Below are 24365 nucleotides of genomic sequence, written 5' to 3' on the forward strand. Positions count from 1 at the left end.
CTTTTCAGCAATTTATCTTTCTGATCCACTCTGTGGAAATACTACATACTTTGACAGCCTAACTGGAATATGTAGCTTCCACTAAAGCATCTGCTTATCCTTTAGTGAGCCGGAGTGGAGAAGCAGGAACGGGAAGAACCAGGTTGCCCTCCTGCACACAAGAGATAACAATATTTTAACAGTAGAAGTGACATATTTCAGCAGCAGCTCCAGGATAAATCGACAAGATGTTTTTCTTCTTACGCGACTTTGAGAATGCAAACATTTGACAGCTTATGATAATGAAACATGTTCATCTGCAAAATAAACATGATTACTGTAAAGCCAGCGCGGTCTATAAATAGTAAATCCCCACCGGGACTCGCTCAGAAGTCTCAACAAAGGGGTTGTCAAGGGTTTGACTTGAGAGTAGTGTGATGTTCTATTTTTGCCTCCTATGAAAAGCTAAAATTATCACACCATCAATTTGTGACAGGGCTGCTGAAATCAAACCAAACTTGTGTTTAAAGTCAAACATGAGCTCAGGGGAAGCAGGTGCTCAATCATGGGCCTCGTAGTCCTTTTTCCATTCCTTCAGCAGATATTGTATTGATTTAAGTTCCTGTTTTAGAGATTGTAACTGTAAACACTATTTATATTTTCATTTCTAGGAGAATCCCTACACTCTAAGTGAGTGAATGAATGAATATATATTTTGTGTTTTCCACATCATGAGTAATTCATGTTTGCACACCCCAGGAACTGGAGGATCTGGAAGAAATGCAGCTCAATAAGACTCAAGAAAGTGTTGATAATTAACACATTCACTTGTGAAGCTACGAGCATCCTCATGTCCACAGCATGCTAATATAAAACAACTGTTTCTTCCTACACCTATTTACTTACTCATTCATATATATGTTACTAAAATAGCAGTCATGCAAAATGTTAAAGTCTCAGGAAGTTGAGTTTCATAGCTGCTCGTTTGCTTCATACCGCAAACGTAAACATTCAGTGCGTAATTACGTCAAAGGCGATACACCTCTGCAACATTTGAGTGCTGCGCAGTTCTCTGACTGCACCAGCACTTTTCTGTGGGGTGACACAGTAAGGTCAAGTTAGCTGGTGAAGGAGCTCCAGCTGTAGAAGGCAGCTCGGTGGGTTGTGAGGGGTGTGTCCGCAGCAGACACACACCCCTTCCTAACCAGTTAAAAAGCTAGCAGAAAAACAGTGAGCCAATCAAAGTCCAACTAGTGCAACTCCCACTTCTGCATTCACCTAATTTCTGTCAATGTGGCCATATTCCACTTGTGCCTTTAGCCAAATACTCTTTCAAAATGAGATTTTACAGACACGTTAATTTATTGACTTTGCACAGCGATTCTTTTGGCAAAGACTCAATGTTGCCTCGCTTCTATTTGCCAGTTTTACCTCATTGCAATCAGACAAAAGAACAAAACGTATACAGACAAGGCAGCACGTGTTTAGCTACCAGTCCCTGATATATTTTCCTTAAAAGAAGCCATGTTATGTTTCCATTTATGGCCATAACACAGAAAATTAATAACATTTAATTGAATGTTTTGGTGGATTGTTGTCAGATTCAAGTCAGACTTGGTGCTAGTAAACTTTGACATTTTAAGGTTATAAGAACAAACCCCTCACAATGACAGACAATAAATCTTTTTGCCCCATAAAAGGTAGAACAATCTTCCAAAGCCAGGGGCCGATGGTGATTAAATGGCAAAAGTGGCTAGACTCTCTCTTAATGTTTATGTTGTTGTGTCTGCCATAGCTACTCTGTTTATCCTCTCAACCTACACCTACCTATAAGCAAGTTGCAGATCACCATCAGTTTGCAGATCACCTCACAACCCCACATCCAGAAAAATACCAAATGCTTTGTGAAGTACAAGTCTTTCAAAAATAAATTTGAAACCACGTTCAGACATTCTGAAGAAATCTCTGTATGTTTGGAGATGGCAGCAAACCTTCAAATGGAGGCTTCCTGTGGTCCAAATCAGAACTGTTTAGTCGTTGCAAGCCTACAGAAAGCAGAAATGAGAAAACATTTCATTTTTAAAATGCTCAGTGTAATGAAACAAATTGAATCGTGTGACATAGTATTAGATAGAACTCTAAATGAGCACTTAATTAAAAAAAGAAAGAAGATTTCTTCATTTTGGTATTTGGGTTGTTGTCTTCAGTTTCATGCAGGGCTTGCATCATTTTGAAGTCATTGCAGTTGCTTGTTAAGGTGGATTGTGGTAGTACGACTTAGGGTTTAAACAGTTCATGTGCAGGAATAGAGTAGAAATCTTCTTCAAAGCTACAGATGACGAGTGAGTGATAGGACACAACTGCTTTGTTGTAGCTACTGAAAGTCTACAGTTTACTGTAAGAAAAAATGTCTCTGAGATCCGCTGGATTTTCTCTTTTTTCTCTCTCTAGTCTCTTTCTTTCTGTTAAACAAACTTGGGTGTGTGTGGACTGCTCTCACTCCCCATTAAGAATTACTAAACTAATCCTACCTGACATCCCAAGTACTCCAAAGCATAATGTAGGTCCTCTCTGATCATTGCTGTTGGCATCTTTTTAGATGCATTGACAGTTTTTAGCCTGAAATAGCTCCATCTGATGCTCCAAAGTGCTCCAGTCACCGATGCTGCTTCTAACGCTGCATACCTCAAGTCTCACGCTCTCACTGTCTTCACCCCTCCTCCCCTTTTCTCTCGTCCTGCTGGAGCTGACTGGAGCTGGTGTGTTTGGTTCAGCTTATGTCTGCCCTTCTGTCAATCAGCCACCGCTAGAGGAGGGAAGGAGAGAAAGGGAGGGAAAGAGAAGGAGGGATCTTAAGCTTTGAAACTACAAAGAGATTCTGCATTTATTTTCAATAATGGTCAGAGCTTTGCTGGTTTTCATATCCGACTAAAAGAGAAAACACTAAGTTCAGGGATACTCACTTAAGTGAGACTCTGCTTGTGCAGAGATACACATTTCAATATGTGATATCTTGTCACTTGATGTTTCTGTTTAAAAAAAAAAAAGATATATTGCACGATTCCTGCTGAACTCAGTTTTAAAGTGAAACATATTAAGCTTGAGAACAGTAGGGTTTGCAGGTTTTTCTCTCTCATGTATTCCCTCGGTTCCTGTTTGAAGTTTTTCTGCTGAGCTAGGCTGTTGCATGCTCTACGGTGTGTGCTCCACCACGGGTCCAACATACCAACACCTTCTATGCTTAACCACAATCTTCAAAAGGAGATCCTGTATCACAACGTTTCTCTGTTAACATGCTCTTTCCTGTTCACAAAAGAGAACTTTACGTTAACGCAGCGTAAAACTGACGTGCGAGGAAACCAGCATTACCCATAAAAGCTTGATGGTAGGGGAGTAGGAGGAGGACACGTACCGCTACGATGCTGCAACTGCAGCGGCATCACCTGTGGACGGATCGATAGGTCTGCAAAGAGCGACAATCCATATTGTTCATGGTGAATGTTGTTATGGTGGACAGATAATTTATTCTGATACGATGAACAGCATTGCTGGGTGTCTGACCCTCAGCTGATGAAACTGGCTATGGGGATATTGGAAGGGCGCTCAGCTGGTGGTGACTGTCTTCTGGAGAGATATAGACGGAAGGAAAGTGTCTTCACGTGTGCTATTGAGTTCGGGTAAACAAACTGATTAGTGCTAAAGTGGGTGATGACAGTTGCTACTTTCATGCAGAGACTTTGGTACAATGACGTGTTGGAGAGACACTCTTTACCCCACCAGCTGAACATTCACAGTTATCCCACAAAGGCGCTAAAGTGCCCCCACCGAATTCAGTTTTCACACTGTGTTAAATTGTTCCACGACGTGAAAACGGTATCGTTCCTTTACTTGGCGGTCCACGGCCAGCAACGAGTCCCTAATGTCTCTGGTGACTGGCCAAATGCAGCGTCCAGTGGATTCTGAATAACGGCACAGCGCTGAGTGAACACAAACAGAGAAGTTACGGTTGTCCCTGGTTTCTCCAGTGGGCCATACGCAGCCGTATTGGCCTACGTTTGGCTTGTGGGGCGTTTCCGTGGCTGTAGGAGGGAGATGTCTAGCTGTTTCCGACAGATGAGAGGCTCCTACAGGTTGTGAGTCACGAGGTCTGTGATACATCTGCTTGTGAGCGCCGTGGTCACTAACCTGGTGGCGTCTTTAGCTTGCAGGCTGTGGTGTTCTGACACTGCTGATTTCATCCTCCATGCAGCCCCTCTTACGCCTTTCCACATCAGCATTTCACCCAGCACTTGTTTTCGGACATTAATAACACACATATTCACAATACACCTCTGTTACTACCTCCCGTAGTCACAACAAGTCTTGACGCCAGGCGAACAAGATGTTAAGCCGCTCTGCGTACATGAGTTTTCAAAGCAGAGCAGGGAGCCAGTAAAGGAGCTACAGTGGCAGAACAAACTGGGCCTATATAGTGAAACTTTAAGGTTTGTGACCGGGAGACGGACTCTCACTGCGCACTGGACCTCACTGGATATAGCCTCCCTTGGAGTATCAGAGGTTTCCATAGCAACCTAGCTAAGTTAGATGACAGCCCCCTTCATGACATTGTAAACTCTGGCATTAGGCTACAGATGTATCACCGTTAATCTCGTCTTGTACAAACCTCCGACCTTAACTAGATAACATGGGATTTGTATCGATCGTATGATCATGCTGTTGGAAAGACAACACTTGCTTCCTCAACTATTCTTTAACATAATTGTGTGAACCGAGATCTTGTTAACATCTTGTTTGAAGACATTTACAATCCTTAGATGATATTAATCATTATATGTTGCTAAAATGGATGGGATGTGTATGTCAAAGCCGTGTGTAGCGGACAACACACCACCACATAGGCTCTATCTATATATCTGTATCTATAGATTGATGGACATTTTTTTTCTTTTTTTCTTTTTTAATATCTTTTTACTTCACAATAATTTTCACAATTCACATTTTCACATTCACGATTTCTATTCTACCCACATTCCTACCCTCTCCATAATTGCCCTAGGGAAAAAAAAAAAAAAATCATACCTTAAGGGAGAACAAAATTAAATAAATATAAAAAAAAAATAAAAAAATAAAAAAAATAATGGCAGCAACAGCAATATCAAACTATATATGTATATATGGAGATATGGATATATATATATATATATATATATATATATATATCTCCATACATACATACAAACATACATACATATAAGGCACAAGTTCGAAAATAGAGATACTCATTGGTCCCCTTTGGAAGGTAGATGCATTATGGGTAACATCTATAGCTGGACGCTTAGCTTCAGTTCACATCTTTGTGTTCAGCAGCTAGAGGGCAGAAAGGCTGATCTCTAAATCACAGAATTAGGAGTCTCTTGCTCCTGAGGAGCACGTCAAAGAAGTCCTTACAACAGGAACACTCTGTAATTAAATAATTCTCAGTCAAATTCAAAGTTTAATGACATTTTTCGTTGGTCTTCCTAAATTCAGGATTTTTCTAGCTAGTAACGCTTTTGTGGAGACATGGCAGAAGCAGATTTGTAAACCAGTGCGTCGTGGGGAGAATATGATATGAATTTCTTAATTAAGAAGCGTTTCACCTGAAGCTGCAACAAGACTCGGGTACCTACTGTATGTTGGTGTGAAAGTGCATCCTGGGAGATTCACTGGCTGATTCAGTGACTTGACAAGACCGTGTGTGTGTGTGTGTGTGTGTGTGTGTGTGTGTGTGTGTGTGTGTGTGTGTGAGAAAGAGAGAGAGCGGCCTCTCACTTGCCTGTCTCATCCCTTTTGCCTCTTTGTTGTGTTATCTGTGTCTATTTCAGACACCCTCTTTGTGTCACTTTCTCTTCTGTTTCTCTCTCCTTCTGTCTCCCTCACTGTCCTTGTCTCAACAGAGCATTATACCTCTGCACACACACATGCTGGCCAGTGCCAGCTAGCTGTTGCTGCTGCTGCTGCTGTGCTGCAGATGCCCTGGTGTGCTGTCATTAGCAGAGAGATCTGGGGCTGCTATAAATTATGCACACAGAATAACAGAAGGCTGAGGATTTCTCCTCTCTGCCTGTGCATGCGTGTGTGTGTGTGTGTGTGTGTGTTTGTGTGTGTTGCGTTTAGATGTATAGGCCACATCATGGCTCATTTAATGCATGTTTTATATATTAGGTGCATTAGAGCGGCTCTCTTTCACACAACTCACTTTTGATTGTTAAACTCTTGTTGCTTCACTTATCGTGTGTTTGTGTGCACACGTGAGTGTGTGTGTGTGTGTGTGTGTGTGTGTGTGTGTGTGTGTGTGTGTGTGTGTGTGTGCCTACTTCTGAATAATGTATAAACACTCATCCTTTTGAGTCTTAGTTATAAAAAAGTCCAACGCGTGCATCTTAAAGGGACCGGCCCGTTGCCACATGGCTTAGTTTGTGAATGAGAGCGGTCTCCGTGCAGCCTTGCTCACCAACACACATCGGAGCACGAGCGCACACGCATGCAGCGGTGCTGCACACACCGCCCACATGCCCATGCAACTGCGGCTGCACACACCTTCCTCACTGCATCAAGTGCCTGTTTCAGTCGGGAGAGATTTGGCTGATCCCCTCTCTGTTCCTTCGTGAAGATCATTTTTCCTCAGAATTAGATTAGACGTTGAATTCAAAGCTTGATCCTTGGTAGTGTTGGAGCTGATGATTAAACTTTTAAAAATACACAAGTTTTGCTCCTGTTTGAACACATTTTAGACAGACTTTTGTTTTTGTGAAACTCCTTTTAGGACTTATATGTCACTTCTTCACATGTAGCCATGCTACAGTAGCTTTCGAAAGGTGTTGAGATGCAGCCAGCATATCCTGATGCTGCTGAATGTGTAAGTCGACATCTTCAGCTTCAGCTGTATTCTGGGGTTTTTCATAGCCTTGGTCTTTTTGAACAAGGTAATTTACTGATTAAATGCATTTCTGAAGTGGTGCTTAGTGCAGCAGTGTCTCAAGGAAATGTGAGGGAAATAACAGCGTGAAAGGGTTAAAACATCCCTCTGGTTCTGCATCTCCAGCTCAGGAAGGTGGGCTATCTTTAGCTCTCTTGTTGTGGAGATCTTTGATGGAGACAAATAGAGCATCTTCAACTGTCTTCCTCTTCCTCTACTGATGTTTTCTCTGTCACTACTGTACAATGGACCTGTGTTAGATTATACTGGATGTTTTAGTCTTATTTTTATCCGTATCTGTGTGAGAACATGTTTGACCAAATTAAGCTGTCCGCTGAAGAAATACTCCATCATGTAATTGAGAAAATGTCGGATATTTTATTATTTTGTGAGCTAAATGTTCCTAATTGTAAGTAAATGAAGCTGCCTCACTGTAAATAGCACCCTCTCATTTTGCAGCATTTGACTGAGTGTAGGTGGGCAGCACAGCTCTGCTGGGGATACAGTCGGAGCCGGCTTAGCTGTGAGTTAAATGTCTAAGAATAGTTATTAATATCCATTAAAATTATCAGTGAAAATCATTAATTAAGGGCCCGACCTGACAAGTCAGGAAGTAATAATGAAACACTAGTATGAGCCTCAAGAGTCTCTGCCGGTGTCAGTCTGGGACACACATGACACAAACAGAGCAGGCGGGGAAGGTTTGGACTCCAACAATGATCACCTATTAAATAATATTCAATCAATATTCAACCCTGCTGACGCGCTACAGAAACCAGCGTGAGGCTGGCATGGATGTGCCAGTGTAGGTGAGCTAGGATGTGTTTCTCAGCATTTACTAGAAATAGAGGAGAAATAAGATGGTGGCTGTGAACCTAGACAAAGAAACAGCAACCAGGTTGTCCTCACGGGCAGCACGGGAGGTGTGTTTTGCTGCTGATGTTGTACACGCGCTCGTCAGTCTGCTAAATGTGTATAATCTGCTCAAGGAATGATTTTCTGGACCTCTGTAGCATTTAAAAAGAAAAAGAAAAATTTTTCTGGGATTGTCCAGCCTCATCTTCTCATTCTTTGGTGGTACTAGAGGTTTGCATCATGAGGGGAATCCTCTTTATTCACGTTCATTAGGGGATCCGTTTCTTGAAGAGCTCGAATAATACTTTATGTAAGTGACAAAAGCATCTGTTTTCAGATATGGCTGTGGGACCTTCAGTGAAATGAGAATAAAGGCTTTCATCGATTCATATAGTTTTGTTGATGCAGATTTTGTGCGGCCATTCATTTTATAGTTCTGTTCTTGCTCTTCTACTTAAAAAAAAAAAGTGGCCACTCATTCATTAACATGATGCCTCAGCTTTCTTTATTAAATCTGTAGAACATACTGAAAAAAACAAGCTACATCTTTCCATTGAACTGCCCATCAGCCACTTTAAGCCCAGGAGATGGAAGAACTGTGTAGAAAAGCCTCAGCTGCATCTTCATAGCTGCAGGTTTTGATCGTGGTGGTGTGCAGTCAGATTTACAATCATTTCAACAAATCCTCATGGGTTTAACTTTGTGTGTGACTGAATCTGATATTTTACCCATTTTATTTATAAGAATTATAAGAAAATAGTATTTTTAGAGATGTGTTGCTGAAGGTATTTAGCTTTTCCTTGAACGGCTCCAATGTTCACAAATTATTACTCAAACAAAATGTGGTTTTTGGTCAACATTTCCAGTTATAGATAAATGAATCGATTCATTCAATGATTCGCATTTGCTGGAGACACAAAAGGGCCCAGTGCAGTCTGATAAACAGTTATAGTGAGTGTGTGATCGTCTCTTCAGAGGACACTGAACGTAAAATACGTCCAGTGAAAGTTGGACTTGCTGCCGGTCTCTTGTTGTGCCACTTACTTTGATTTAAAAAGAGAAAAATTAACAGAGCATGCAGTGAGCAGCGTGCTGTAGTCGTATTACAGGGCTGCAGCGTTCAAAGACGAGGAGCGGCTGCTCTCGCTGCCGTCTACTGCCAACACGCAGAGATGCCAAGGGAAGATTTCATCCCCAGCAAAGCTTTGTTGGTTCAGAGCAACGCGTTAATTGTAGTGGACATGGAAAAACCACCGGGACTTCATTCCTCAGTGGTTCCTGTCAAACGAAGAACAGCGAGTCATAATTATTAGTTTTTGTTCTAACTAACTGTACGTGCACTGAGCACCTTGAGGGGTCACGTTAGAGACAACTTCACATAAACAAGAAAGAAAATGAGAAAAATGTCCTGCCCACTGAACATTTGAACGCGTTTGCCCTCTGATGGACCCCTACGCTCCGCAGTGGCTTCCTCTCATTGTTATTTAATGTGTAGTATAAAGAAAACTACTCACGCAGGTTTTAAATTATTTGGTCTCTTTTTGACTGTTGTGTATAAAGTAACCATGAAAACTTTTCATATTTCCAGTTGTTATTAGACTCCCAAAGAGGTGTCACACACAGTCTGAACATTTATTTTTCCAGATGCTAAAGAGGATACCAGGGAGGGAACATCAGCAGATTTAAACAATCAATCGTTTGACTGAGATCTGAGCGTGCCTGCGCTGTAAAAAACCGTGGCAATGGTTTCCATTGACGACTGCAGTCCAAAGTTTCAGTTGAAAGAAAAGTGAACGCCTTAATTTCTACATGAAGTGTTTCCAAGGTCCAGGGATGTGCTTAAACCCAAGACCAAAGCTGTGAGGCCTGGTGACATATGTCTTGTGACAGACTGTGAAAAATGCTGTAATAGTTGTACTTTTTTTTTTTTTATCACCGTTATTCGTGTTATCTTATTTTGCTGGTTCAGGTGTGTTTGTGTGTTATGTGTTTGATTATGCCAACGCTCTCAGTTGCAGATTTTTTTCAGATATAATACTAATCTAATAATAAGAATAATTACAGATCAATAAGATGAATTACAAACCATATTTCCAAAAATGATTAGGATTTTTCTAAAATGCAAAAACAACAACCAAAAAAAATGCATGAACTCTGCTGTACAGGGGAAGGAAAATCCAGACAAATCCAGAATTAGATGCCAGCAACCTACTCAAAAAAGTGTGTGGAGAGATATGTATCGCTTTTACTTTTAATTACACTTTTTAGTTAATAGTTTTTGAACTGATGATGCTATTTCTTGCACTTTTGCAAGAAGACATGCTGCGTCGATTCCTGCCGAAAAACGAGATTCAGCTGCTTCATGTCGTGTGATCAACACGACAAAACCTGTACATGCTCACGTTTTCTCAGACTTGCTCCGGTATTGACACTTTTTTTTTGCAATATTAAAAGTAATAGGTGTTGAAAGAGCTAATCTTTTTGCAATTAAGGATCAGATTTATTTATTTATTTTTAACTAATCAGTGATTCTCAGATGGAGTTTGGTCCAAAATGGCCTGTGTTTTCTTACAAAGACTAAGATCTTGACAGCTTGATGCTCTTTTACTGACACCTTCGCCTGCAACCTGCCAATTAATCTGATTGTAGAATCTCCCAAAATATTATGACTATAATCTATAAACCTTTCTGTCCTTCTTCCTCTCCACTAACATTGTTTACTGCGTTCCTGTCATCCAGTTCTGGGTTTGTTTCTTTCTTCTAAACACCATGAAGCTGGTCGGTGAAGACGTTAAAGTCACTTCCTTTGTTTCTGTGTCACAGAATTAGGGCTGAACGATTTTTGAAAATAATCTAATTACGATTTTCTTTCCTCAATATTTTTCAAGGTCCTGTTCTCATGTATTTCAACTACAAAAGCAATAAATCAGTCTGTTTTATAATAAACAATGTCAGATTTATTTAAAGCACAGATTACAACAATAAAGAAAACACAATCTGTGGCTTTACCTCTTTAACACGTCTAACTTCACACTTCATGAAACATATGTAAAAACACGTGGATTGCACTTCTTAAACACTGTCTGAATTTAACAGGACTTTCTATAAATAAATAAATAAAATACACAGATATAAAAAATAAATCTTACTGATCTCCAGTCAGTAACATCACACAAGTGCAGGAAAATTACAAATATCTGGTTTAACCAATTGGGCATTTAACTCCCAATGAATACAAAACAAACTAGTCTATGTTCTTATTACATTTTAAGGAGGAAAAAAAACCTTCCTGAACATTCAATGGAAATATTATATTCCCTCAGTAACAGCGGCACACAACATACTTAAGTGCAAAATGACCAGATCACGTGACGGTCAAATTGCAGCCTTTGTGGTTAGAAAATCTCATTTTATCACATTGCGATATTATTGCAAATGCAATTAATCGTTCAGCCCTACACAGAATTAAAGCAGCAACACAAAAGAGAGGACATCTTGGACAGTGTTGTAAACCTTCACACTTGTGCCTGAGCTACAATTTCACAAATTCCTTCGTGTTGCTTTTACCTTTTTAACGTTTCAGTAAATCAGGTCTGTAGTCTGAGGTGAATAGTGAGGTATTATCTTCGTTCAAACTGACTCTGGATGTGTTATAATTATAGTCCTAACTCCAGAATTTAGACAAGGAGAAAGTGGGGGAAAGGAGAAAGGAGGCCAGGAGCAGAACATGGGCTGATACTTAAAGAAATAAATGTCACTATCTTTGTAGTGAGCTTCAAGGTATCTCCTTCCCGCAGCTGTCAGTTCATATTGGTATGAGCTCTTTCAAAGGGGCAGTGGGACATCATCTTACCTCCGTGGGTGCGCTGCCTCCCTGTAGCAGACAGACGTGATCAATGCTCCAATCCTCTTATCAGGAGAATTATCCCTGTTAGTCTGCAATACAAGCCTGCATTTAATGACATTTGTGTGTGTGTGTGTGTGAGTGTGTGTATATGTGTGCAAATCGGTGTGTGGGTTGGGGTGGGGTGAGGGCCAGAGAGGGCTCAGAGATGGAGGAGGGAGAGGCAAGATAGCAGGACGGATGAAAACAGAAAGGGAGGCAGAGGTGAGAAATAGAACAGAAAGTGGTGAGGAAGAGTGAACAGGAAGTGAGAGATAAAGAAAAAAGATAAATGGAGGACATATGGAGAGCAGAATGACTTGCACACGCCTCCTGAGTGGGGAGAAGAGAAGGAGGGGAAGGACGGAGAGAGAGAATAGCTTTTCCCCTCTGTTCTGCCCGCAAGCGCTTCATTAACCATTCATTATCTATCTATCTATCTATCTATCTATCTATCTATCTATCTATCTATCTATCTATCTATCTATCTATCTATCTATCTATCTATCTATCTATCTATCTATCTATCTATCTATCTATCTATCTATCTATCTATCTATCTATCTATCTATCTATCTATCTATCTATCTATCTATCTATCTATCTATCTATCTATCTATCTATCATTTCTCACTGTCAAAACCTCCCCTTGAATCTTTCTCTCCTCCTCCCTGGCTTTCTCACACCCACTCCCTTCTTTCTCGCTCTCTCGGAGGGCTTGACTGTACATCTGGATGTATGTGTGTGTGTGTGTGTGTGTGTGTGTGTGTGTGTGTGTGTGTGTGTGTGTGTGTGTGTGTGTGTGTGTGTGTGTGTGAGGCTTCTGTTGAGTCTCAGGGGTGTATTTATACCTGCTGCTAATAGAACAATGCCCACCCCCAGTGATGGGACATTAAGATCTGTGACTGTGCTCGTATCCTAAAAAAAAAGGCAGACAAAGCAAAGAAGGGAGGATTTACTGACAGTCACTCTTGTAGCTGTGCACACACACACACATCTGCACTCCAGCATCTTGTTTCCCGGCTAGGCTATGCCAGGTATGGTGGGCTGCCCCGGCTTGCTGCTGTGCAGAGGTTAGGCAGGTGATGCTGCAGGTGATGCTGCATGAAGGCCCGCTGTGGCTGCCGTGCTCACGCCTCCCCTCCTTCCTCCTTCCACCTTCCCCTCCTCTCACACATACACTCGCTCGTACTCTCGCTCAATCTTATTTTCCCTTTTCTTTCTGCCTTACATCCTCCCTCTATCTCCTGCGCCCTCCCTGGTTTCCATGGTGACAGCTGTGCGCTGCAGAAATCACACTGATCCGAAAACGAGATCGAAGGAGCTTCTCTCTTTTTCTGCATGTACGCCCACATTCACACACGTTCATCCCCCACCCCCCCCCCCCCCCCCCCCCCGGCCACGACTTCTCAGGGTGCCACACCTGCCCGAAAACACGCTTAATTGGTTTGGCCACCGTATCACTCACTGTTATTGGATCATGCTTAGCAAGAAATTAGATCAATTTAGTTGATGCTCGCTTTGCCGGACAGCGAGACAGATGGGGAGGGGAGGAGAGGAGGGAGGGAGCATCAGCTGACCTTGAACGAAGGAGCTCTTGATGGATGGCTGATGGGAGTGCTGGTCATGTGTGATTGGGCAGCGAGAGCGGCCAGGTCACAGGCTATTGGCCAGACGCTGCCGTGCATTTGTTGCCCCCTTTTCCATCCCTCAGCGCCCGCGCCGAGGAATTCTCCCGTCACTCAGAGGTGCAGCCTCGGATCAGCAGCTTGGAGTGCGTGCACTCATTCAGCACAGAGAGAGACACGCATCACACGGATCCATCAGAGGAAACAATGAAAGGCGCATGCACGCATGTGTGCTTCACACATGTACACACACACACTGACTGAGCGGTGGGAAATCTCTGAGAGTGTGAATTGCAGCTGCAGAGCGGAGCTTGTTATGGCTTGCGTGGGGTCTGTGCTGTGTGGGATGTGTGAATCTCCTCTAATTGCGTTTGTGCACATGTACTTCAGAGTTTCTCGTCCTCTTTTCAAGCTTAGAGGGAAAAAATGCTGTGCAGGCTTTGTTTGATTTCTGTTGTTTTTCTTTAATCCCAGATATTGTAATAATTCTTAATCAAGCTGCATCTCAGGCCGAACAATACCAAAGGAACTTGTTTCTTTTTTTCTGTGGATGTTAGCGAGCACAGCTGCCAAGAATAGGAAAAACAATCGAGGAGGAGGATTTGAAGTAGGATTCATTAGCTCACTTGGATGTTTTCCAGTCCTTTTATTGATAATTTCACTGGTACAAACTCACAAAATGAAAAGTAGATTGTGCTTTTATTCTCTTTGGATGTTACATTCATGTCTGCCACAGAAGTTGTCCTCCCAGTGCAGCAGGGGCTCGTGTTCATGGCCTGTTTCCTGCTCAAGCAATGGATTTTTATTCCTGCAATCGATATCTCAAAATATCTACATCTCCATCCCACACCTGTTAAGCATTTCTCATCCCATTCATCACCGTTTAAGCATTCCCCGTCTCCGCGGTGGTGTGTTAGCGCTCCACACATTTGCATGAGTGTTTCTTTTCTGCGACGTTCTGTTTTTAAAGCTTTGTGAAGGATTTAGGGCGATCTGTTGGCAGAAATTCAATGTCAAGTGAAAAATATGCTGCCATTAATGTAGAATCATTTGAAAGGGAAAAACAAATGCTGACTTCATCTTTCTTTCCTCCAGGCTTAAGAGGGGAGGGTGAGGGGAAGTGTCACTAAATCCTTCACGCTCTCTCCAACGAGGAGTTGCATGTTCTTCCCGAGCCTTCGTGGCTTTTCTCCAGGTCAGAGTGTGTTAGCACCGAGATGTCCAGGTAGTGATGTCATCCATGATAAACTCACTGCAGCTGGGTGCAAGGATGAGATAAAACAAGCAAACAGTCTGTAATAAAGTAGACTAGTTTCATTCCAGTTAATGCTTCCTCCTCAGTATTTGTGACTTGGTGCTGTTTGTGTTATCTCGCTTTTACAACCTTTTAGTTACTGTTTTTTAAACCATCAAAGAGTAATCAAGATCAATTTGTACGGAGCAGTCACCTTTGAATTTATCTTTAGGTTAATGCATTTGGGAGGAGTGGAAAGAAGGCCTTTTGATGATTAACTGTAATCTTTGAAGTCTCATTAAAATGACCTCACAATAAGCACACAAAGGAGCGAGCTAATTTTGCACAGTATTGCTCATTAATAGTGGACACAGTTTTAGACGAATAAGTCTTTCTGAAGGACAAACTCACAAGTGTGTTTGGATGCCCAAAGCGACAGATGCAGGAAGAAAAAGGGAAAACCCGTTCAGTCTATCTGACATTGTCACACTGATGATACATATGGATGTTGCATCCGTGAAGGTTAGATTCTTTCTGCTTTTACGCTACCATTCCCATCCTGACCACGCCTGCCTGCTGCCTGAGGAGCAGAGCTCAGAGAGGGATAACCTCACTGGTAACCACGTTCTCCTCTCACTACGGCCTCAGGCTGACGGGTCGTGATCACTGTCACACCAGCTCAGTGAGAGTCCTGAGAGTCTCAGCTCAGACTCACCGAGAGGAGACTCTCACCTGGAAGATTGTCAATATGATGCTGCACCAGGTTCAAGAGCAGTCACCAAGAGTTAGCTGAATACCACTGAACATCATTTTCACTCCCAGAATGGTTTGCACTGTTACTGAATTTTTGTATCTGGATATTTTATGAAAGAAAATCAACAAAGAAGCTTATTTGATGCACTCTGCAAAAGATTTTTTATTGTTTTAGATCGCTTAGACTTTCGAATCCGTGATTCGATGTGAATTAGCTTCATGACGTTGAACGTATTTTCTGGACTATAAGCCGCACCTGCATATAAGCCGCATCCGCTCTATTTAAAAAAAAATAATAATAAAAAAAAAGATATACAAGCCGCATCCGCTCTATTTAAAAAAAAAAGATATGCAAGCCACAGATATTTATGTTGTTAGATTAGATATTTACTACATGTACAGAAGGATTTTGAACTGTAAATGATGTACATGTTTGTACGTAAACTTTGCTTTGTTTGAAATCTGCTTCTACCTACTTCTATCTGCTAAAGAAGAAGTAGTGTATTCTTGTTTGCATTTATTTTGTCTTAGTTTTGATTGTAATTCTGGTTAGAGCGCCCCGAGCGGTGGAAGAAAAATCCACAGAATAGCTGCACCTTTGTATAAGCCGCACGGTTCAAAACCTATGAAAAAAGTAGTGGCTTATAGTCCAGAAAATACGGTACCAAGATTGAGCAGTAAGGTATAATATGATTAGATAAATAACGTGGTCATTTTTCTTGTTAAATGACTCCAATTTCCTTCTCCTACATATCTGTGACGGCTGGGTAAAATGTTGCTAGTACAGTTAAAGGTTGCTGTGTCTCGAGCGTTCCTGCCTTCCTTGTTTATAAAGGACGTTTAACAGGAAAGCTTCAGCTACACAAAAAAACATGGCTTTAATGCAAAATAGACTCACTAACATATGTATACTAGCGCAGTTGTCAACAGTCACCTTTGATTAAATATATTAGAGATAATCATCCTCACAGAACTCTTGTATTTATAAGTAAATAGATGAAGTGCTCATTGTTGTGGTCGGGAAACAACCAAGTCATGAATATACATCCGTGACAGCATGTGTGTGTGTTTAGACCTTGATTTAGGGTCAAACAGGATCAACCTTCCATTGACTTTCTCAGATGTATAGTGAACAAGATTGTGAACAATACGACTGTGGAAATTTAATCCAAGCCCCCGTGTCCAGTGTTGTGAATGTCAGTGCTTGTGAGTCCCTCCGGTGCCCAGCAGTGTCTTCAGATGGCCGTGATTTTCCAGATATTGCCCTCTCAGTTGAATAAGCCCAAAGACACGGCTGAAAAAACCAGAGTCAACATTGATCTGAGTCTCCCGACATGGGCAGCTCCGCGCGCTGCTGCAGGTCGGTTTTGGTCGGAGGCGTTGGTGTTACAGTACAACATCTTGTCTGTGGCAGTAGTCACGTTTCTATTACCTCTAGATTTGCACAAAACCAAAATATCACAAAGAAAAACCTGCAATGGAAACCCCTATAATTTGAAAAAAATTATAGGGGGTAAATTATATTTATGCTTTCACAAAATGGTTTTTCAGACGTACCGATAATCCAGTTTATCTCAAAAGTGTTCTTAAAACGGTTTTTGTGCACGTGCACATCTCCAGCAGCGCTGGATGTAATTTAGTCCGTCAGTCTAAAGTCGTCAAAGTCTGGTTTCCAGCTGTTTTTGGTCTCATTGATACGATGTCGTTGTACTCTAACACTACTTTAAATATTACTGCGTTACATCAGGTCTTTGCCTGTGAATAGTCATCTGAACAGGCCTTGTTCTTCTGATGACTATTTTCGTACAACAGCAGTAGCCCCAATGGCAATAATTTGTCAAAGACTGAAGATGTTTCTGTCCTTCTTCTTCAAAGCTGAGATTTTCTTTTTTCATTGTTTTGAAGAGAGGTCTCGCGGGACGAGATAGATAGAGAGAGAGTTACGGAGATACAACTAGGAGAGTTACGCTCGTACAGAGAAACACACGGTTCAGTAGAAACACCAGCCACATGCAGCACTAACTTTAATGCAAATTCAGTTTCACTTTTGCTTTGTGAGAAAGTGAAATGGAAATCCACCTTAAAGGCTTTCAGTCAGCTTCTCTTTGTTCAGCTTGTCACAGTTATCATTCTCTCCGTCCCACTGTAAAACTGTCAGGTCAGGTGTCTCACTTGAAGGGAACCTGCAGAAGAAACACGTTGATTTCTAAACTTTACAGTAACACATTTCTTTTACCTTTTTGATGGAACAGTTTCCACCTCCATCCAGTCGTAATCTCAGCGAGACTAAAAGGCTGCTGCGCCTTCTGGTGCAGTTAAAGTAGGCGGTTGGTTAGCATCAAATTGTGGGTTTCTTTTAAAAAAGTACTGATGTGGAAATCTTAATTTTTTTGCTTTGTGTTAATAAACTTTTAAGATTTAAAATTTTTCATTCCTCTCGCTTTTGTAACAAACAAAAAGTTGGTAAAATTGTGTAAGAAAACCTCAGGCGTCCTCTAAGTTTCCAGTGCTTTTAAGGAGGTTTCTTGTCACCACATGGAAACAAGAGTGAGAACAAAAAGTTCTTCCCCAAACCTGCAAATATCACTTGAGGTGGGTTGAGGGAATTCAAATGTTATTCAATCCTGAATGTAAGGATATATTGGTCCTTTTCTTCTCCTCTCGTGGAATTTAAAGCAGCACTATGTAACTTTTCCGCCTTAATATAATATTTCCAGAGTCATTGTGATGGTACATCAACTTCCAACAGGTTTAATGAACCTCTGTCATGGTCTGAGGGGTCTGTGTCACCTTCACTGGCACTATGTAACTTTGAGGTGCATGGTAGAAACCCTGCCACACTAAAAAACTACAAATCTTTACGGCTTTGACTGCTTTACGGGATACGTCACTTCCCCCTCCTTCCTGATTCGTAGTCGAGACGAAAGCTGGGCGGGACGTGGAGCGCAGAGCTGGTGGTGAGCTAAACGCGGAGCTGGTATGGCCGAAGCAGTGAAAAAAACTAAGAAAATAAAAGTTTTATCGGAGGAGGCGAAAAAAAGATAGAGGGAGAGCAACAATCTAAATGCCCGAAAAAATAAAAAAATTAAAAAAAAATGCCCGGACAAGAATAAACATTGGCCCGGCGTTCACTCGCTGGCGTGAGCTGAAAGACGAGGAGGGATGTCCGACTGATGGGGATTTATGGGGATAAAACAAGAGACAGATGTTATGATACAAATGTAAATGTAGAGTTCTATGTTCAATAAGAATCAAAACTAGAATGTTTTCACATACAGGGGATTCGTCTTGGGTTCTAGTATTTTTCCTGAGAACTGTAAAATTGTGCAGGGCTGATCTGCAAAATATAAGGAATGGGCATTCAGTTATTCACAGGTTATAAAGTATTTTTTTATTTTGTCAGTAAGTATGTTGGACTACTAATTCATGACGAAGTCCCTCTAAAAAACATGACAGGAAAAAGGTGCAGTAGTAGTTTGGGGCGCATTATCTGGCTGAAACAGGACAGGGGGGCGGGGGTGACTTCACTAATAAAACCAAGTTGAACTTAGTGATTTTCAACATCGTCATATTATATTGTTTAGCCAAAAATAGATACATTACCTCTTCGCTATCCATCCTGCAAACGACCGCTGAAAACAGAAAAGTAGTTTTGAAAGTCCATCCCGTCTTATTTCATTCACTATCAAAACAAATGCAGCGACGGGGACAGGGGTTTTCCGGCAGTACGCGCTGGTGCTCATGGGAAATGTAGTTCTTTCTGGTAAAACAATACCGCTTTTGTCCAAAGGAGTTGCCAAACTCAACAAAAGCTGAAAGTTACATTGTGCTACTGTAATACTCCACTAAATTAACTCAAATATATTTGAACAAACTCTGTGGTTTTAAACTGTCAAAGTTGCAACTTCTCCAGCGCTGCATCATCACGGTAAAAATCATACACTTAGGAAAATCAGCCGGTATGCTGTGTAGAGTCCTTAAGGGATGGATGAGGGTTCGTACTGGTGACCAAAGGTGTTTATCTGCAAGAAGAGATAACATTACTACACTCACAAAGCTAAGAAAAGATTTGACTCTGCTTCGTTGTTAGTGTTTCTCTATTATGCGTTCTCTCTTGTTATCTGTGGCATTTATAGTTATTTTCTCTTGATAATTTCTAATGTATTTACTCAGTTTGTAACTTGCTTTTGAAACGTGCAATACAAACAGAGATTATTATTCTCTGAGGTATTTCGTCGTTGGGAAACTAAATGTCAGATCTGTGCTGCTGAAATCACCCAAATGTTGCCTCTTCTACAGCAAAACCTCATCTCTCTTCCACATGTGGTACGTTTTTATTAAGTTACTGTTTCCAGGATTTCCTAATTGTCTTCTACAAAATATTCAAAGCAAAATGCTGCATGAAAACAGCAACTAGGCTGCTCAGTAATATATACATATATACTTATATATATATATACTTATTATATATATATATGTATATATATATATATATATATATATATATATATATATATATATATATATATATATATATATATATAGTCTCTTTACAGTGAATAAGACTCAATCTGATGCCATGTTTGCCATGCTAGATACGTATACTTTATCATGCATAATTCAACATGTGTAAAATACATAATCACCTTCTACCTGTTTAACAAGTGAGATGCTTTGATAAGGACGGGGTTGAGAATGTGAGCTGCCTGCATTTATTTGTCATATTCCTTTATGTTCATGTACTGATGTGACATCGCTTTTTTCTTTTTCTTCTTGAAGAAGTGGGAAAGGTGTATTATGTTTTACCAACCAGTGTTTCAGCTATGTTGGTCCCTTATGGCTACCGTCGGATAAACATTTTGTTAGATGGCAGTCATCCCTGACTGAGTCTGGTTCAGGCTCTGAACCTTTTAAAACGGGGTACCGCCATTTAAACTGTTATTCATGCACCTTCTTCTTTATTAAGCTTTATTTAACCAGGGAAAAAAGCTCTCCAGATTTAAACTCTCGTTTTCAAAAGTGCTGTGATCAAGACAGGCAGCACGTATAATTACAATGATATAAACATGAAATATATACATTAGCACCACAAACCAGTTTAATCAAGGACTGCCCATATAAAGGCCTAAAACTACCGTTTATTTCAGACCTTTCAATGTTTCAAAGGTCATCGTAATCGTGTCTGATGGTAATCAGTCATAATAACATCTACAGCCAGAAGTAACATCAGGATGGAGGAATGAGTCAGAATCAGGATTTGATGCGATGCTTTGCTTCCCCCATGTTTGATTTTTATTTTTTTTTGGTAATTTTATGTTTTTAAATACTGTTGAACTGAGTTTGGCTGTATTAAACTACACTGGACTGGATTGAAGTGCACTGCGTTAAATTAACTTCTCTACCTCCACTTAAAAGCCCTCAAAGGTGACTTTTCTTGTTAATTGGAACAATATGAATCTAAGATGTCTGCAGCAATGTGAGTGACACTTTACACTCTCAAAGACAAGGCTCGTGACAGCCGTTTGGCTGGTGGATGGAGGGAATTAAACACATACAGTTCTTATTAGTGTTGGAGGACCTGAGTCTGATAAGACAGTTTTTTCTTTTCTTTTTTTGGTCCCATTCTTTAACTATAACTTACAACCTTTTTTCTATTTTCCCTGTTTTATTTTTGTTTATTTGCTGAACTGTTTGTTTTAAGGAATTAAAATGTAGTTGGGTTGTTGTTCTACTTTGACCTTTTGTATCAAATGTTTAGTTTAGGAAATGCTAGAAGGTAGTAATGACGGCTTTAAAAAAAAAATCGATACTCTTGTTAAAATGGAGGCTAGACCTATTTTTACACTTTTAGACAAAAAAAAATGTTATTCAATTATGCAGCACAGTTGGAAACAGTTGCTGCAGAGTAATGCAATATGTAAATTATAGTCTAACATGCATTTTAGTAGTTGTAGTAGTAACATTTAGTGGGGGAAGGGAGGATTGACTGTGCAGATGTGATAGTGGTAATCTCTCTAGCAGTAAGAGAAATAGTATAAACGCTAGTAGTATTTGTAATGGTGGCAGAAGCTGTTCAACTATTGTGTTTTCATTCACAGCAAGTCAGAGTTTGAAAATGAAGAGAAATCTTATTTAACTTGCTCTTCTGCATACAAAAGCTTGTAAAGCTCCAGCGATGAATGTCAGTGAACATTTTTTGCTCTTTTGGCACATGTTTGGCAAATCTCTGTGTGTGCCTCCCTGTAAGATGCTGTTCTCCTACCGAGTACCATTCGGCCCCTTTGCATCGCCTGCTTGTGCCTGCTTTTCCATGTCTGCATGCTTTTAGACTAATTAATCGCCACATGGTTCCCTGTACGGCGAATCCCACGCCCACCATACAGCCAGCCAGCTCATTTTTTACAGCCTTTATCATAATCATCATCAATAATCATCCGCCGTTTGCTGCTCCGTTCTCACGGTAAAAGTTACTTGCTGCAAACGATACAGAGCAGAGCGACGAGCCCAAACAGGAGTGGTGAAAACAAATCAGTGCATTGAAAGATGTTAAAATGTTTCACAACAGAGCTGAGTTTCTGAGGTAATTATTGTCACTACAGTGAGTTTGATCCAGTGTTTATGGGAAAATTTTAATTCATTCTGCTTTGGTTCTTTATGTGGAAATGTGAGGTAGACTGTCACACGAGAAATGTTCCCAGAAGTAGCAAAACATACTGGATACTTTTTGCAGATTGTACAGTTGTTTTCATACAGTAGTACATACTGTATTATGTATGTAGTAGTACACACTATGTAGTGGTAAAATCCATGTGCATTACGAGGATAGTAAGGGCTTTGAAAGTGTCTTTAGTCCTCGTCTGTTAAGCTCAAGTTGGGTAGCATGTCCACTGGTGCGATGCTGTTTGTTCTAATAAAACCCTAACCCTAACCTCCAAGCTTAGTGGGTCTAACTTTGAAATTAATGAAGATTGGCATTTTTCGATTCTTGTTAAATCAGAATTCATCTGTATCAGAGAGTTTGGTCCATATTGAGATGACAGCATCACGTAGTTGTTGCAGATTTGTCGGCTGCACATCCATGATGTGAATCTCCTGTTCCACCACATCCCAAAGCTGCTCTATTGGATTAAGATCTGGCGACTGTGGAGGCCATTTGAGTAGTGAACTCATTGTCATGTTCATGAAACCAGCCATGTCACTTTATGACATGGCGCGTTATCCTGCGGTACACTGTGGTCATAAAGGGGTGGACCTGGTCACCAACAATACTCAGGTAGGCTGTGGTGTTGACACGATGCTCAGATGGTGCTAATGGGCCCAAAGATGCCAGGAACCCCCCCCACCCCCTACCATTACACCACCACAAGCCTGAACAGTTGATACAAGGCAGGATGGATCCAGCTTTCATGTTGTTGAAGCCTAATTCTGACCCAACTATCCAAATGTTGCAGCAGAAATGGAGACTCATCAGACCAGGCAACGTTTTTCCTTCTTCTGTTGTCCAGTTTTGGTGTGACTGTGTGAATTGTAGTCTCAGTTTCCTGTTACTAGCTGACAGGAGTGGCAACCGGTGTGATCTTCTGCTGCTGTAGCCCATCTGCCTCATGGTTCGATGTGTTGTGCGTTCAGAGATGCTCTTCTGCAAACCTTGGTTGTAACGAGTTGTTATTGGAGTTACTGTTGCCTTTCTATCAGCTGGAACCAGTCTGGCCATTCTCCTCTGACCTCTGGCATCAACCAGGCATTTGTGCCCACAGAACTGACCGCTCACTGGATATTTCCTCTTTTTCGGACCGTTCTTTGTCAACCCTAGAGATGGTTGTGTGTGAAAATCCCAGTAGATCAGTAGTTTCTGAAATACTCAGACCAACTCGTCTGGCACCAACAACCATGTCCCCTTCAAAGTCACATCACCTTTCTTCCCATTCTGATGCTCAGTTTGATCGTCTTGGCCATAGACATATATACGTAGACGCCCCCATCGAGTGCTGAGCCGTACATCAACGTTGCCGCCATATTGGATGTGGCAAGACTGCGCTGTAAACTAATACAAGTAAATGGACTTATTTTCATGAAGCGCCTTTCTACAAACAAATTTACGTTTTACGTCTCATTTATTCATTCACACACGCACTAATATACTTGGGAAACAGTTAGGCACCAAATATAATATATTTAATTTTCTCAGATGGCAAAAATAAGAACTTTATTGATCCCACATATAAGTAATTCATGTTATATCAGCTAAAGAGAACAAGGTAGTGTCGAAAAACAATATATATCCCCCCTCACGAAAATAAAAATGTTATTTGTTGTCTGAAAAATGGTTCAAATGTTGTTTTATTGTTTGAAAAATGGTTCAAATGTTATTTTATTGTCTGAAAAATGGTTCAAATGTTATTTTATTGTCTGAAAAATGGTTCAAATATGTTATTTTGTTAGTTGAAATATTTAAAATATGTTTTGTTGATGAGAAAATATGTTTCTCTATTTTTCTTATTTTTGTGAGAGGGGATATGTATTGTTTTTCGGCACTACCTTGTTCTCTATAGCTGATATAACATGAATTACTCCTCCTCCTGTGGGATCAATAAAGTTCTTAATTTTGCCATTAGAGACAATTAAATATATTATATTTGGTGCCTAACTGTTTCCCTAGTATATTAGTGCGTGTGTGAATGAATAAATGAGACGTAAAACGTACATTTCTTTGTAGAAAGGCGCTTTATGAAAATAAGTCCATTTACTTGTATTAGTTTACAGCGCAGTCTTGCCACATCCAATATGGCGGCAACGTTGACGTATCGCAGCAGCGGGCAAGAACACTCGATGCGGCGTCTACGTATATATGTCTATGTTCTTGACCATAGACATATATACATATAACATACAATAAGATAATACAATATACTATATTACTGGGTACGCTAATATGATATAATAACATGTAATATAATATGGTATAATAGATTAATATAATATCATAAATTCTGTTATACTATATATATATATAACATGTAATAAGGGGTAACAAAAAATAAGGTACACTATGATAATAATGATAATAATAATACA

General features: G+C 40.6%; 1 protein-coding gene across 2 annotated transcripts in view; it reads left to right on the forward strand.

Moving 5' to 3' along the window:
- nrg2b (neuregulin 2b) overlaps positions 1 to 24365 on the forward strand; it is a 62541-nt gene that overhangs the window by 1755 nt on the left and 36421 nt on the right. The window lies entirely within an intron of this gene.

This window comes from Cololabis saira, chromosome 7 (genome assembly GCF_033807715.1).
Source record: "Cololabis saira isolate AMF1-May2022 chromosome 7, fColSai1.1, whole genome shotgun sequence".
Lineage (NCBI taxonomy): Eukaryota > Metazoa > Chordata > Actinopteri > Beloniformes > Belonidae > Cololabis > Cololabis saira.